General features: G+C 33.0%; 1 protein-coding gene across 1 annotated transcript in view; it reads left to right on the plus strand.

The window, feature by feature from the left end:
• The window catches only part of LOC115221274 (neural cell adhesion molecule 1-like), an 832,228-nt gene that overhangs the window by 519,439 nt on the left and 302,789 nt on the right, over positions 1 to 10,000 (plus strand). The gene's annotated exons all lie outside the window — the stretch shown is intronic.

A 10,000-nucleotide genomic window follows, 5' to 3' on the forward strand; every position in this document is an offset into this window, starting at 1 on the left:
TAGACATATGTATGTGTATGTATGTGTATATATATATATACACACACAAATCGTTGGTATTATGTTAAACTGTTGTATGTCCAAATTGGCTCAAGCTACTTCAGATGCCATGATATATCAAAAATTGTCAAAGTGCAGTACAGCAGTTTGCTATGGAAGGGTGCAACTATTTTCTCATTTTAGAAAAAGAAACGTTTTGGACGTACGACACTTTTGCATAATAACAATGCTATATATATATATATATATACACACAACAGACGTCCGTGTACCAAATTCAAAATTCATTTGCAATGCATTGGTTGGCCCGAAGCTATAGTAGAAGACTCTTGCTCAAATGTCTGTCAGGAAGACAGAAACAGAAACTTCGTAGCTGGGAGCGAGATTTGTTTTAGCTCCTCAATTCTGTACACTCTACTGAGATTGTACATCCGTAGTAATAATGCTTGGAAACTCAGCGTTACCATAAACACTCTAAATTAATATATACACAAGCAACAATCCTACTTTCATCCATTCTGAAACTCCATTTGCTCACTGTCTCCAAGTAGTGTGAAAACCTTTAAACAGAAGAAACAGGAAAAAGAGATGGTGTGATAACTAGAGAAATCTTCAAGACAATTACTCTCTTGTACTCTTTTACTTGTTTCAGTCATTTGACTGCGGCCATGCTGGAGCACCGCCTTTAGTCGAGCAAATCGCCCCCCCAGTACTTATTCTATCGGGCTCTTTTGCCGAACCGCTAAGTTACGGGGACGTAAACACACCAGCATCGTTTGTCAAGCAATGCTAGAGGGACAAACACAGACACACAAACACACACACACACACATATATATATATACATATACATATATACGACAGGCTTCTTTTCAGTTTCCGTCTACCAAATCCACTCACAAGGCATTGGTCGGCCCGGGGCTATAGCAGAAGACACTTGCCCAAGGTGCCACGCAGTGGGACTGAACCCGGAACCATGTGGTTGGTTAGCAAGCTACTTACCACACAGCCACTCCTGCGCCTATTGGTAGTCTTTCTTTACATATTTGTAAACTAAAGTCTAAATTCAGATCTTTTAACATGTTGATATAAACATTTTTACCTTTGGTTTAAACGTAAATATCATATGTTACATATCAATGTTTCGTACAATTTTGCCAGAAGCAAAGAAGAGGTATGATATAGTTTCTTGCTTTTCCATGCAGTGTAGCATCTGAATAATGTCTAGTTGGATAATCAAATAAGTTGGATATAAAATGGAATACATTGCATAAAAATATTTCCTTATGCATTAGCATACTCATATATATATATATATATATATATATATATAGGGAAACAGACAGAGAGAAAGAGAGAGAAAAAGACATAAAGAGAGAGGGAGAGAAAGGAAAAGCGAGGGATTGGTAGAAATGTACATTATATATAATGCTAGATATATTCATACGATCTTGTTGGCCAATAAAAATCCAAATTGAATAGACTTAAATATATTTCAACAATATACATATTTATGGAAATTTATGTAGATATATTGGTGTGCAATTCAGGTGGATAAGAGTCCCTGCTCATTTTCCTCTTCCATTCTGCATTTGCTGCATAAATATCTATGCAATTTTGGAGTCATAATCCAAAAATATTTCATCGGTTCTACTAAATTCTCACTCAACACACGCAGTATAATTTACGCACGCATACACTCACACATATATATATATATTCGCTAACGATGTTTTAGACCTTATTTAAGTATACAGAAGTATCTCGCTATGTCAGACTTCTTGTATGTATGTGTGTGCGTGTGTGTGTGTGTACGCGCGGTCAGGTGAGTTTGTGCGGTAAGAGGTTTGCTTCCCGAAACTGCCGTTTTGGGTTCAGTACCTCTGCGAGGCATCTAGGCAATAATATTCTATTAAAGGCTCGGGTGGACCAAATCATTGTTCTGAGTGTGTATGGTAAACGAAAACTGTAAGAAACATGCCACGAGCAATATATATAAAGTTAATCCAAACATGAAAACACAAAGAGAAAACACAACAACGCGAGGACATCGAACAAATATAGTATTATTTGGACGCTCAGGAAGGAAGGGAAGAAGGAGGGTTTTACGTTTCGAGCGGAGCTCTTCGTCTAATCATAGGTAAAGGAAAGCTCTAGAGAAGGGAAGACGGAGGGAAAAAAATCGCCAACGGTACACACGCGGTCATACACATACACACACACACACACGCACACACACGTAGAAGGATAAGTCTATATCTGCTTAAATACGTGTTTGTCCGGTAAATATATATACTGACAGAAGGATTGAAACGGGTCCAGTGAATCCAACTTTGCTCACGGAGCGGTTGTCTCCCCTCTCTGCCTATGTAACTGTGTGTTTCAAGCAGTTTTAAGATATTTAATACTTCATTAGCATTGGAACTCACCAAGCAAAAGTCTTAATTCGGTCGATCGACCAGTTAGAGATAGCTTCTCATATTCCCTTATGTTATGACCTAGAAGTCTTAAAGTTGGAAGGAACCGTTAGATAATGTCGTCATAGATAGGAAAAAAAATGATCCAAGGTTCATAGTTGCATTACAAGCTCTTTGATCACGGGTATTCTGGCTCAGTATGAAGGTGAGGCTAGGCCACAATATCAAAAACTAAATTACTAGCGATAAGTGAACGATTCTTCTTTTTCTTCTCGTTCTTCTTCTTCTTCTTCTTCTTCTTCTTCTTCTTCTTCAGTGTATTCATCTAAGAATTCTTTTTGCTTCTTGCTCTTGACCTCATCAGCATCCTTATATTACTCCTCTTCCTCCTCCTCATCATATTCATCATAAACATCATCATCATCATTACTACTACTACTACTACTAGTAATATTAATTATTATAGTAGTGTTAGTATTATTATTATTACTATTAGTAATAGTAGTAGTAGTAGTAGAAGAAGAAAAGTATCAGTAGAAGTAGTAGTAACACTAACAATTGTAGCAACGGTTGTACAGCTCTAACTGCTGCCCTTCATTCTTCTTCTTAATATTATTATTATTATTATTATTATTACGCTTATCATTATTATTATTAGTATTAGTATTAGTATTTTCATTAATATTAATAATAATAATAATAGTCGTATGCTAGAGGCGATAAATAATTCATTACCATTAAAACGCCGGTTTCGATACCATGTTCAATTAACTATGGAAACTCCTCTTGATAGTAAAATCAAATCACACAAACACATACACCCACACACACAAAATAAAGAGCAGTAAAAAAAAACCTGCAACAAAAGCTTGGGGAACAAAAAACAATATACAAACAACATTATTATTAATGTGATGCTTTGCCAAAGAAGGGGAACATTTTTCGCCTTCGTTTACAAAGGGTCTTTGAGATTCAGTTCCAGTAGCATAGTGCTGCTTTTAACGACATGTTCACCTCCACAACCATACATTCAATCAAAGTTTGTTTTTTTTTTCCCATTCATCAGATCATGCTCAATCTCTGGTTACCATCAATACCATCGTCACCTTAATGTGTTTGCACGGCTTCTCTTTGTTTCCTTTTAATACATTTTCATGTTGAATCTTGAGAACAAAATAATAATAATAATAATAATAATAACAATAATAATAATAATGATAATAATAATGATAATAATAATAAGGCAGACATGTTTTGTTAATTTTTGTGGTGTAAATTCAAGCAGTTATAATAATAAATATAATAAATATAATAATTTGAGTTATTTTAATAATACGAATAATAATAATAATAATAATAATAATAATAATAATAAGGCAGACATGTTTTGTTAATTTTTGTAGTGTAAATTCTAGCAGTTATAATAATAAATATAATAAATATAATAATTTGCGTTATTTTAATAATACGAATAATAATAATAATAATAATGATAATAATGATAATAATAATAATAATAAGGCAGACATGTTTTGTCAATTTTTGTGGTGTAAATTCTAGCAGTTTTAATAATAAATATAATAATTTGTGTAATTTTAATAATACGAATAATAATATAATAATAATAATAATAATAATAATAATAATAATGATAGTTAGAATGAACATTAATATTTTTAGCATTAATATAATTAATGTGGACATATAATAAACAGTCATAAAATAATAACATCAGAAATAATAATAACAGAACTAGTTTCAAATTTTGTCACAAGGCCAGCAACTTTCGAGGAGGAAGTAGGTCGTTTACATCGGCCCCTCTGCCTGGCCGGTATTTATTTTATCGATTAAAAAAGGAATGAAAGACAGAGTCGACCGTCAACGACAGCAAAAACAACAATAATAATAGTAATAATAATATTTTCTACTATAGTCACAAGGACCGAGATTTTGGGAGTGGGGACTAATCGATTACATCGACCCCAGTTTTTCACTGATAATTTATTGACCCCCGAATAGGTTGAAAGGCAAAGTCGAGCTCGGCCGAATATGAACTCAGAAAGTAAAGGTGGACGAAATACGGCTAAGAATTTTGCCCGTCGTGCAAACTATCCTGCCAGCTCGCCGCCTTAATAATAATAATAATAATAATAATAATAATAGATGATGTTCAAGGTAACGATAATAATAATCTTGACGACGAATTTAATGATTATGAAATTGACGCTCATATGTTTGATAATGGTAAAATTGCTGCTGGAGGACGCTGGAAATGGCTTAACTAACCCCACCAGCACCACTTGTTACAATAAACACACTACTACTACTACTACTAGTAGTAGTAGTAGTAGTAGTAGTAGTAGTAGTAGTAGTAGTAGTAGTAACAACAACAACTGCGGTAGAACCAACAGCGGTTATTTCAAAAGTTTTCTGGCGCTTTTAATGCAAGGGTGATATCAATATTAGTGGCGACTGCGTGTTTCACATGTTGAAATAATAAATTGTAACGTTCGTTACTAAAATAAATAAAAGAAGCTCTCTCTCTCTCGCACACAAAACCGATGTTATTATAAATGACCATTCTCAAAATCACTCAATACAACTGTCATCATTCACTTCGTTATCATAATTGCTTTCTTTTCATTTTATTCTTCTATCGAACATTTATTTTTTTCTTTCTCCTATGTTTGAACATTATCTATTTTTTAATATTTTCTTTTTATATTTTGTATTCAGTTTGCTTTCAGTTTTCTCTCTGCATTTTTTCTTCTTTCAAAGTGACTTATTATTATTTTTCGTATTTCCATTTTTATGCTGTTTTTTTTTATTTCAGTGCTTGTTTGCGAATATTTCTACATCATCTTTTTTTTTTTTTTCTACAGTTGCAATTCGGAGACAGTTCTGAGTTGATTATAACGTAATTTTCTTCGAAAGTAATGGCATTCAAAGAGTTCAGATTCTCTGCTAGTTCTAGAAATGATTGATTTGGATTTAAATTATTTTTTTTTTAGTTTTTAACTAATAAAAAAAAACAAGAAATAAAATATGCGAATTGTAATATACAAAAAAGAACATAAAAAGAAATTCATATATATATGTATATATATATATATATATTATATATATGTATCTATATCTATATGTATCTATATGTATATATATGTATGTTATATATATGTATATATATGTATGTATATATATATATGTATATATATATATGTATGTAATATATATGTATATATATGTATCTATATGTATCTATATCTATATGTATCTATATATATATGTATGTATATATATGTATCTATATGTATATATATGTATCTATATGTATCTATCTATATATATATATATATGTATGTATATGTATGTATATATATGTATATATATGTATGTAATATATATGTATATATATGTATGTATATATATATGTATATATATGTATCTATATATATATATATATGTATCTATATATATATATGTATCTATATCTATATGTATCTATATATATATATGTATCTATATGTATCTATCTATATATATATATGTATCTATATGTATATATATGTATGTATATATATATGTATATATATAATATATATATATATATAATATATATATATATATATATCTAAATGCACATATGTAAATAATGTATGTCTGTATGTATGAAACGAAGTGTGTGACGTCAACGCTTGACAAAAAAATTGTTTTTATTTTGTTAACAGCTACTTTGATTTTTCTACGACACACTATTGTAAACAGAAAATCACGACTCCTCAAGAATTTAAAAGTAAAATCCAAAATACCATACATAAAAGTAGAATTAAAATCGAATGTAAAGGAATTTTATTTGTAATTCAATTTTTTTGATGTTTTTTTAAATATATTTTCAGGAATGTAGCTTTTCTTGGTTTTTATTCGTTTCCTTCTCAAGTTTATATTTAAAAAAAATTTTCTCTATTTTTTTTTATTACTTCGTTGTTCAATTATGTTTGTGTATGTATTTCTTCAATTTTCTTCTACTGCTTTGATTATGTGGCGTTGAATTTCCAAGAGATGAAGATTGGTACACTTGTCATAGTCTTTTTCACTGGTTATTCAACTGCAACGCTGATTGGTAGTCTATTGGCTTCTTACCATGACACTAGGGCACAAACTTTTAGAGAATATATGCAAAGAAAATTGTAAGGTTTGTGTGGAAGTAATTTTTTCAACGGCATCCTATCACCAAACTATTTCGTAAAATATCTTCAGAATGCAGATTTAATAATCAAACTCCATATAGAAATGGTTTTGGCAACTATCATGGAAATGCTCGAAAAGCTACGATGATATTTGGAAAATTATTGTCTTCTGTTATTTTATTATAGACATTTTTCTATTCATTTCGTATGATATATTTATATTTAAGGTGGTCTGGTGGTGAGAAAGTGTATTTAATATCACAGCACAGATTTTCCCAAATGTTAATAGAATATTTCATAACACAGACTGGACATTATATTACTTTAGCGGGGTGCCTTCCAGTAAAAATACTCAATTCCGATTGTCGGTATCAAATCACGTTCAAAAAGGCAGAAATTCATACTTTGGATCATGACCAAGTTTGAATTAAACCTTCAATGCTATTACACTGTTCTGCTTAAAACAATTTTGGTACGAAGAATTTTTCTGAAAACACGTTGTCTCGAAGCAATAATTTTAATGACACAGAAATCTCTGCGTAAGGAAAAAAATATTTTTAGTTAATTGAATTCAGAGTTCTTTGTGGTTCGGGCAATCATAGTTGAAGTTGAAATTAACTATAATGACCAACGGTGATCAGAGATACGAAGTTCACTTGTGGAAGCTTTCCATACCGAATGAAAAATACGTATGTCTGCTTTAGATCAAACATACACAGGTTTGTGTGTATATATCTATATAAATTTCCATGCATCTGCTTGGTAAAACCGTTTGCCTGATAGGTATCTGGATTATTTTTACACATATTCGTTGAAACTGCCAATCATAGAATCTCAGAAGGACACTGAACTATTAGAACGGCGCTCTGTTTCATTCTTTGAAATCCTGTTCTCCTTCTTATAATATTACACATACACATATACATATGTGTATATGTATATATATATATATATATATATATATACACATACATACATACATACATCTACATACATACATATACACATATATATATATATAGTTAATCCAAACAAGAAAACACAGAAAAAAACAGCAACGCGAGCTCGTGGAACAATTAAAGTATTATTTGACGCTCAGGAAAGAAGGGAAGGAGGGTTTAACGTTTCGAGCGGAGCTCTTCGTCGGAAACAAGGAGAAGGAAAGATCCCAAGAAGGGAAAACAGAGGAAAAAAATATTTTTGCTGGTGGTGCTCAAGAGATCACATGTTGAAAGCTCGAGGCTATAGTAGGGGCTGAAAAGAGAAGCACATTCATATATATATATATAATGATAAATCTCAGAGCGAGTTATAAACAGTAGCGGTAACACATCGTGATGCATATGTGCCATTTGAATATGGCTAACCCATAAGGGTGGATGCTACTGTAGTTTGTAGCCCCAGGAAGATATCTCCTCCAGCTGGCTATAGACACACTATCTATATATATGAATATGCTACTCAGTTCAGCCCCTACTATAGCCTCGAGCTGCCTAAAACCTCGAGAGTGAATTTCTTAGACGGAGACCGAAAGACGTTCGTCCTTTACATAATATCGAGGTGTTATCCATTCTTTTGTTTTCATATTATTATAACTATTAATATGTATAAATAAATATATCGAGCTCCGTCAGCATGGTCTGAAGCTTACCCGTTTTTTCAGAAGTTTTGGAGCTATCGCACCTCCTTGCATCACTCCCTTCTCGACCGGCACTCGTACGATTGATGATAGCAGAGCTATGTTGGTGTTGCCTCCCTAAGCAGTTGCACAGATTGCGTCTCCACTCCTTGCTTCTGCTGCGAGTTGAGCACTGCGTCGGTTTCGACGCTGTCGAAGGCCTTCTCATAGTCTACAAACGCAACGCAAAGTGGCAGCTTGTACTCATTCGCTCGCTCAAGTAGTTGTGTTAGAGTGATCCATCGTGCTGTAGTTCTTCCGGAAGCCTGCTTGCTCCTGTTCATCAAGATACACCCCCCCACACACACAAACTAATATATATATATATACACACACATATATATATACATATACACACATACATACATATGTATGTATTTATGTATAACTCTCTCTCTCTCTCTCTCTCTCTCTCCTCCTCTTCTATATTATATATATATATATATATATATATATATATATATGCTCTCCTTCTTAACGACAGAAGCCGTATTAGACAAGCATTCTGAACATTAGATTTATCAGATAATCATGGAAAGTGCGTTGCGTTATTCTTCACGAAATAAGCATTACGTATACATGTATAGTGTTAAATATCACACGAATATATGAGAAGCTAAAAGGCACTGTTTGCTATCACTAGTTGGATCCTTAGATATGTATTTTTTAAACGTCATCCTTACCAAGTAGTTACAAGCAGCTCATGACATAACAATCATACCCCCCGACTGATGTAGAGAATGGCATAGGTATGTAAGTATCAATCTAAATATATATTTCTCTCTCTCTCTCAAATTGTTGTATATATATATACATATATGGATAGCCAAGTTGCAAGCATGAATGTATGTGTTATTACTCTTTTACTTGTTTCAGTCATTTGACTGCGGCCATGCTGGAGCACCGCCTTTAATCGAGCAACTCGACCCCGGGACTTATTCTTTTGTAAAGCCCAGTACTTATTATATCGGTCTCTTTTGCCGAACCGCTAAGTTACGGGGGAAATAAACACACAAGCAATGCTAGGGGGACAAACACATACACACAAACATATACATACACTTATATATATATATATATATATATATATACGACAGACTTCTTTCAGTTTCCGTCTACCAAATCCACTCACAAGGCATTGGTCGGCCCGGGGCTATAGCAGAAGAAACTTGCCACGCAGTGGGACTGAACCCGGAACCATGTGGGTGGTTAGAAAGCTACTTACCACACAGCCACTCCTGCGCCTATAATAATTTATAATAATAAATACGATGCAATTTCTGATGATCAACGTCCAGAGGACAGTCTGAAAATTTCAATCGTTGTAAGAATTGCATGGTTTACATGTTTGGATTTTGTAGTCCACGGCGAGGAGGGGGAACCGTAAGATACAGGGGGTGAACTCTAGTTTTGTCATTTAAAACTGAGATGTTCTGGAGATCAAGGTGAGTATTGTTAAAATAGAGTAGAGCAAGAATGAGAACAGGAACGGGAAAGAGAGAGAGAGAGTAAGAGAGCCAAGTAAGACACTGTGAGATAGTGAACATTTCTGCATACAATATCTTCTCAAGTATAAAACATCCATTGAATATTCTTAATTTTGTTTTAAGCAAATATTTATTCAGTAGTTGCAAATAGTATGGCAGTCAAACACATACATCGGCCAATTCACAAAGATACGACCATTTCGCAAGGTAGCGCCTCCATATACACATACA

Source organism: Octopus sinensis, linkage group LG18, assembly GCF_006345805.1.
Source record: "Octopus sinensis linkage group LG18, ASM634580v1, whole genome shotgun sequence".
Taxonomy (NCBI): Eukaryota; Metazoa; Mollusca; class Cephalopoda; order Octopoda; family Octopodidae; genus Octopus; species Octopus sinensis.